Source organism: Gymnoscopelus braueri (assembly GCF_963280865.1).
Source record: "Gymnoscopelus braueri genome assembly, chromosome: 13".
Lineage (NCBI taxonomy): Eukaryota > Metazoa > Chordata > Actinopteri > Myctophiformes > Myctophidae > Gymnoscopelus > Gymnoscopelus braueri.
The window spans coordinates 49,990,388-49,996,387 of record NC_137615.1 but is presented as its reverse complement, the minus strand read 5'-3'; positions in this window follow the sequence as shown (position 1 = coordinate 49,996,387).

Genomic DNA, 6,000 nt, shown 5'->3' with positions numbered 1-6,000 from the left:
TCAGGATGGAATATGAAAAATCTAACAGATCCGTCTTGATCTCATGACTATAGTGATCATGTGTAACGATTTATGTTAAATGTGGATACAATCTGAAAGACTAATATCCAAAACTGTGTTTTACATAAATCGGCCTCCTGGTGGTGCTATAAAAGGCAGATGTGAAAAATGCAGGGCAAAGTTATAGCGCCACCATGAGGCTGATTTGAAACATTTGAAGTGGCATTTCTTCCTCGGCCTAGTGGGAATGTACGTGCAAAATTTCACGGAAATTGCATGCTGTATTCATGATTTGAGGCATTTTGTTCAAAACGGAGCACTCCTGCAAACTTTAGAAGCCATTCTTAGCCAATCAGGATGGAATATGGAAAATCAGAAAAACCTGTTTTGTTTAATGACTATAGAGATACTGTGTAGCTACTGATGTGTGTGATGTTTGGACAAAATCTGTAGGAGTACTGTCAACAAATGTGTTTTGCAAACAGCGGCCTCCTGGTGGCGCTATAACAGGCCCATGTGAAAAATCTAGGGTAGAGGTTCTGAATTGGCATCCAGGGAGTGTGTGTGTGCACAGTTTTGCTGCGATCAAGCCAACGGTGTCGCATATTAGCTGGTCACGGACGGACGGACACACACAGACGGACACACACACACACACACACACACACACACACACACACACACTCACACTCACACTCACACTCACACTCACACTCACACTCACACTCACACTCACACTCACACTCACACACACACACTCACACTCACACTCACACTCACACTCACACTCACACTCACACTCACACTCACACACACACACACACACACACAGACAGGCTGAAAAACATACTCTCTTGCCATGCCTTTCTGCCTGGCGGAGACAATAAGATGATGAATTCAAAAATCGATTCACTGCACTAGTTGTATCCTCCTATAATTTGACAAACCATGGTGAAGCTGCGCGGTTCTCCTCAGTGGCTGGAGCAATTGCTCTGAATTTGCACAATTTGCCATTGACCATTACCATCTGAACGCAACTGCGAAGCCTGTTTCTCAATTTCATCAAATCTCAGCTGTTTATTAGAGTAAAAAAAACTAAACAGAGATCAAACTGCGCATGCGGCGGCGCGACGGTACGGGACGCGCGACAGGACGTGCAATAACCCCACGTTTGCAACTACTTTCGCCTGCGCACTTCACCGGGTATGGTCTAGTTGTATTACCATACTCTACCACACTGGTTCTCAAAGTGTTGTCTTCAGACTCTCAAGGGGGTCCCCAAACGTATTAATAGTTAGGAACCCAGAGTGTGGTGTACAAATGAAACCATTTTTTTTTTCCATTTGTACATTGCAATTAACACTGAAGATTTCACAGAGTAAATGAGGGTCCTGTAGATCAACGTTGTGTCAAATTGAGGGTCTGTGGCCTACAGTAGGCTATATGTTTATCAAACTGGTGGTCCTTGAAATGGAAAGGATCTTGTTTTAGTGCGCCCTAAAATGTATGTATGTGGCCCCCCATCTGAAAAGTTTTTGCGCCAGGGACCCCCAGACCCCCATGTGGCCCGGACGGCTGGCGTAGCGGTCTGGGCACCTGCGTGTCGTGGGTTCGAATCCGGATCCCAACAACCTTTGCTGTGTCACTCCCCAAAGGCAGAAAAAGCCAAAACAAAATATCTTTAATAAAAAATAAAATATCCCACGATTTATTTTGTAACCCATTTTTTTCACCCAGTGCCAATTGCCTAAGCATGTAATCCTGGGCGCTACTCTCCCTCTGCCAGCCTGGGGAGAGCCCCGAACTGAGCTCATGCTTGCTTCAATGCATGAGGAGTGAGCAGGCCGCTTCTTATCACCTGACAGGGGGGAGTTTCCCCGGTAGGATGTAGCGCGTGGAAGGAACACGTTATTCCAACCAGTTCCTTTCTCCTCCATCCATCAGGCGCCCCGGCTGAACAGGGGGAGGCAGTGTAGTATAGAGACCAGGATTACTGCATGTTTTTGTGAGGGTACCTACTACCTACCCTAGGGGACACGGGGAGAACACACAGAAAGAGGCCCTTTCGCCAACCCCACCTAGGGTATGGGCACTGATGACGCGAAGGAGAGGACACGCCTCCAGCGCCCACAGCATCCCCGGCGGGAATCGAACCAAGGACCTTCTAGCTTGTGAGGCGACAGCGCTACCGACTGCGCCACCGTGCCCCCATAAAAATAAATGATCGTGATGCTATATTAACCCCTTGGAAGGACCCCCCCTAAGGACCCCTGGGGTCCCCGCCCCCCCCCCCCCCCCCCCCCCACACTTTGAGAACCACTGCTCTACCAGCCGGATTGGTTACAATATTCGCTTTTCTATCCTTTAGAATCTCTGTGACCGACTGGCTGTAAACCTGGGAAGGGAGTGGTCCCTCTTATTCTCCCAGAAATAAGAAGATGATAATAGATGTGATGAAAGGTACTGTAACATGAGGCGGAGGCAGCCTTTGATCTGGCTGATAACTCTCCCTCTCTCTCTCTCTCTCTCTGTCATCCATCATCGGGCTGCGGAGCCGACAGCGTGATGTGAGCTGCATGGCAGATGGGCTCATGAAGAAAAAGACAAAAAAAAAAGAAAACCTCCTCACGTGCCCATCGTGAAGCCATGCACATACATATGCACGCACGCACATACACGTGCGTGCCGTACGCACGCACGCACGCACACACACTGCACATCAGGGGAGGATTTGTTCAAGCTATAACAAGGCGAACAACGCACTGCGATAAGCTGTTCATCCTTGTATTTTCCAGCCTAACAAGAGGGATCCAGTTAATAATTTTCTCCTAACAAGCCGGGGTTTGGACTTTGGGGGCATACATTCCCAGTTTTATTTTGTCACCCAAAATTGCCCGTGCTATGTTTACATGAACACAGGCACTATACCTGTACAAAGGCACTACAGTATGTTTACATGAACAGGCACTATGTTTACATGAACAGGCACTATGTTTACATGAACAGGCACTATGTTTACCTGAACAGACACTATACTGTACCTGTGCATGGGCACTATGTTTACATGAACAGCCACTATGTTTACATGAACAGACACTATACCTGTACATAGACTACTGCACACCAATCTATGAGTTTATGTCTCTGTCATTCCGTTCCACCTGCAGGTAAACAACCTGTGGCGAGGTTAGACCCAATCATTATTTCACTTTTAAACGCCCCCACGAGGTACACCGTTCAGTATCCTCCCTCTGCCTTTTAACAGCGGAGTCGAGCAGGACATGTCGAGTCAGGTTCGACTCACAACGGACAGTATAAAAGATGTTTCACTTCTTGCTTCAAGCCACTCTGTTCAAACGTCTTCACAGACATTTAGTTGGAGAGGAAATAAGCTGATACTTATGGAGAATACTTATGAAGTCAGATCAGTCTAAACATAATGAATGCATGCAGAAGGATTCACACAAAGCTGGTCAAGGCTGATATCAATGAACCAGCTGAGTCATTCACGTTTACCATTAATGTTGGTTTTGGAGCAATTCAATTGCTAATTAAGTTACTTGGATTACTTGGCCCTCTCTCTCTGTGTGTGCGTGTGTGTGTGTGTGTGTGTGTGTGTGTGTGTGTGTGTGTGTGTGTGTGTGTGCGCGTGCGTGCGTGCGTGCGGCGTAGCACTTGCCCTCGCCTCGACGACCTTGCAGGCTTTTGCAAAGGCTAAAATGTCATTTAGTTTGCATGTTATGTCGACAGATGCCAGGTCATTTTTGACCTGGCATCCTATAGTGAGCATAGTTTCAATGTACAGATTATAGATTTTTGGGGGATATTCTACTGTTAGACTTCTAACAGTTCTTGGTTTACCTATGATCCTAGATTACTATTTCAATGCATTTGATGTATTACCTTGTGTTTATCTCGCTTACTGTAAATCGCTCTGGATTAAGAGCGTCTGCTAAATGCCTAAAATGTAAATTGTGTGCTAGCAATGACAAAATGTTGTTTTCATGGGACAATATTTGATCTTGCCTGACACTGACCATGTTGCTTCATATGGAATTATATATCTTCTTGAAATCTCAAATCTGATTTGCATGTTATGGCTCCTCAGAGCAACATGCCAAGAAAGATCAATGCTTGGATGTCATGTTCTAAGTACAGGATAGAACACACATTACTCACAGATGTTAAACCATGATTGAGAGCACAGCTTATGTGTTAAACATGTTGTTATTGCGTACACAGACTTCAGATCAGATATGTTGTGCTTGCATGCAGCCAGGCGGTTACCGTAATGACTCCAATAGACACGGCCGGCCAGCCACGGGTCACGACCCGGCTCATGAGGCATAATGGTAAAAATGGGAGACACGAGTTTAACAAAAAAGTGTACCACGTTTATTTTAGACATAAATCACACAGAACATAATATGACATGCTCCTTGCCTCCGCAATGTGTGTCGAGGTGTCCCTGAGCCAAACACTCAATCCCTCACCTCAGATTTATTTTCTTTTATTCCAGTCCAATTAGCTATGACTGCCTTCCAAAGTTTGCGGGCCCGGGGTCGACCTCCGAGGAGCACACTACTTTTCTATTTTCTTCTATTCACTCACTGTTCTGTAAGGCCTTGGCTGTCTTGTTATCATGTGTAATGACCTGTCTTGTGACAAAACATTGACCAGAGGATGTTGTTCACACTTGGCCTTGTGCCAGGGTTCGATTTCTACCTCTTTCTTAGAAATACAAAGTGTCTCCAACTCAGGTGTGTAAAGGCCTCGATATCCTGATTGACCTCAGAATCCCTTCACACCGAAACAAAGACCATCAAAAATGTCATCCTGAGACTTGTGTTATGTACTACATACAACACAACAGAAATGACATAGCACTCATTTATTTATATCGTGTTGTGGCTATCTGAAAATGTTAACGACTTAAACCCCAGCATCCGCCGATCGACAAGCTCACAACGCGCCGCGCTGCGACGCGTTGTGAGTTTATCGATCAGCTATTTTCAGCGAAAGCTTTGCCCACAATAACAGAAAACTGAAAATACACTAGAATGGAGCCCTGAGGGACACCGGTCAACCATATGGGGTTTAAGTGGTTAAATACTATTGTGAAAAGGGCAACCATAAATTTCCTTATGCTACTATGATCATTTATTTTAAATGGTAATAAAGTGGGCAAAATAAGCTTCGGCTTCAGCCCATACCTTTTCGGCCAAATTGTCATCATGTTGACTAAGTTGTACTTCATGTTCAACTGTTTATTTTAAAAAGAAATCATGACCGAAATAAATAAACTAACTAACTAAACTACGGTAACTAACTAACCATACATTATATATATTTGTGTGCACTTTCATATAGAACGCAGCTATCGTGTGGTGATAAAGCAACACAGTTTATTTAGAACATGATAGATTTTTCTGAGCTAAGGCATGAATGAGGCATCAGCTATACAGTTTTGACGCAACACATTCACCAGTGAGTGTTTCTCATTTTCATATTGTTTATTTCTTTGTCACATCCCTGGTGTGTAAAGGCCTTACAAGTTAAACGAACGCTCACACACTCATCATAGAGCTACAGTAGTATTTGTAGGCACAACAGGAGGGACCTTGTGAAAAAAAAAAAATGCTTACCTAATCACTCAAGTGGAAAACACTTGGGTTGAACTCCTGCGTGCCGACCTGACTGTCTCCTGTCTGTCTGTCTGTCTGTCTGTCTGTCTGTCTGTCTGTCTGTCTGTCTGTCTGTCTGTCTTCCTGTTTTGAATCCGTCCCCCAAGCCCCCAGAACCACGGTAGAACCACGCTGGGCAAGACCTAGCCGGTTGAGTGTCTTAACGGAAAGTACCAGAATTACCGGAAGTACCGCCCAAGGAAATGACGTTGACGCTTTACAAATCTGTTAACATTCTCCGTGAATGAAACGAGTGTTGTGATTGATCGAATAAGATTGTTTCCCGGGGAAATGTACGACGGAAGTCCCGCCCCTA